Source organism: Arachis stenosperma, chromosome 9 (assembly GCF_014773155.1).
Source record: "Arachis stenosperma cultivar V10309 chromosome 9, arast.V10309.gnm1.PFL2, whole genome shotgun sequence".
Lineage (NCBI taxonomy): Eukaryota > Viridiplantae > Streptophyta > Magnoliopsida > Fabales > Fabaceae > Arachis > Arachis stenosperma.
Window position 1 is genome coordinate 114108057 of NC_080385.1, and position 1980 is coordinate 114110036.

At 36.5% G+C, this 1980-nt stretch overlaps 1 non-coding gene across 1 annotated transcript; it reads left to right on the forward strand.

Annotated features, from left to right (window-relative positions):
• Positions 1 to 826: 826 nt before the first annotated feature.
• LOC130952730 (small nucleolar RNA R71) lies at positions 827 to 934 on the forward strand. The gene has a single exon (XR_009074907.1). It is a non-coding gene; the product is annotated as a small nucleolar RNA R71 (small nucleolar RNA).
• The last annotated feature ends 1046 nt before the right edge of the window (positions 935 to 1980 follow it).

The window sequence follows — 1980 nt, forward strand, 5'->3', positions numbered from 1 at the left end:
TCCCATGATGTTTTTCTCACTGGGAATCACGTCCTCCTCACTCTCTCCAGGTTCGGCCATGTTGGTCATGGTTATGGCCTTGCACTCTCTCTTGGGATTTTCTTCTGTATTGCTTGGGAGAGTGCTAGGAGGTGTTTCAGTAACCTTTTTACTCAGCTGACCCACTTGTGCCTCCAAATTTCTAATGGAGGATCTTGTTTCATTTATGAAATTTAGTGTGGTCTTAGATAGACAGAGACTATGGTTGCTAAGCCAGAACGACCCTGTTCAGAGTTCTCTGTCTGTTGCTGAGAAGATGATGAAAAAGGCTTGCTATTGCTAAACCTATTTCTTCCACCATTATTGTTGTTGAAGCCTTGTTAAGGTTTCTGTTGGTCCTTCCATGAGAGATTTGGATGATTTCTCCATGAAGGATTATAGGTGTTTTCATAGGGTTATCCCATGTAATTCACCTCTTCCATTGCAGGGTTCTCAGGATCATAAGCTTCTTCTTCAGAAGATGCTTCTTTATTACAGCTGGATGCAGCTTGCAATCTAGTCAGATTCTGAGAAATCATATTGACTTGTTGAGTCAATAATTGTTCTGAGCCAATATAGCATTTAGAGTATCAATCTCAAGAACTCCTTTCTTCTGAGTTGTCCTATTGTTCACAGGATTTCTTTCAGAAGTGTACATGAACTGGTTATTTGCAACCATTTCAATGAGTTCTTGGGCTTTTGCAGGCATTTTCTTCAGATGAATAGATCCGCCTGCAGAATGGTCCAATGACATCTTGGATAACTTAGACAGACCATCATATAAGATACCTATGATGCTCCATTCTGAAAGCATGTCAGAAGGACACCTTCTGATCAATTACTTGTATCTTTCCCAAGCTTCATAGAGGGATTCACCTTCCTTCTATTTGAAGGTTTGAACTTCCACTCTAAGCTTACTCATCTTTTGAGGTGGAAAGAATTTAGCTAAGAAGGTATTGACCAACTTTTCCTAAGAGTTCAGGCTGTCTCTAGGTTATGAGTTCAACCATATACTAGCTCTGTCTCTTACAGCAAAAGGAAAAAGCATAAGTCTGTAGACCTCAGGATAAACTCCATTGGTCTTAACAGTGTCACAGATTTGCAAAAATTCAGCCAAAAAATGATGAGGATCTTCCAATGGAAGTCCATGAAACTTGTAATTCTGTTGCATCAGAGAAACTAATTGAGGCTTAAGCTCAAAGTTGTTTGCTCCAATGGTAGGAATAGAGATTCTTCTCCCATAGAAGTCAGGAGTAGGTGCAGTAAAGTCACCAAGCACCTTCCTTGCATTGTTGTTGTTGGGTTCGGCCATGGCTGTTTTGTCTGCTTCCTTTTCAAGTCCTCTTCAGATTATTGTGCTTTAACTGCTCTTAGCTTCTTCTTCAGAGTCCTTTTTGGTTCAGGATCAGCTTCAACAAGAATGCCTTTATCTTTGTTCCTGCTCATATGAAAGAGAAGAAAACAAAGAAGGTTTTGAATCCTCTATGTCACAGTATAGAGATTCTTTGATGTGTCAGAGGAAAAGAAGAATAGAAGGATGAGGTAGAGAGAAGAATTCAAACTTATAGAGAGGGAGGGGGTCCGAATTATTAAAGGAGGATAACTGTTAGTGATTAAATAGAAAGAGATGGGAGAGAGAGAATTTTTGAAAATTTTTAAATACAATAAAATTAGAGTTTAAAACAATTAGTTAATTAAAAAGATTTTTGAAAAAGTTGTTAATGGTTTTCGAAAATTGGAGAGAGAAAAGTAGTTAAGTGGTTTTGAAAAAGATAAGAAATAGTAAGTTTTGAAAGGATAAGAAGTTAGAAAAATATTTTGAAATTAAAATAAAAGAGATATGATTTAAAAAGATATGATTTAAAAAGATGTGTTTGAAAAGATATGATTGAAGAAAATTTGATTTTTTTTTTTGTAAAAAGATATGATGGAAAAGATATGGTTGAAAAAGATTTTTTTGAA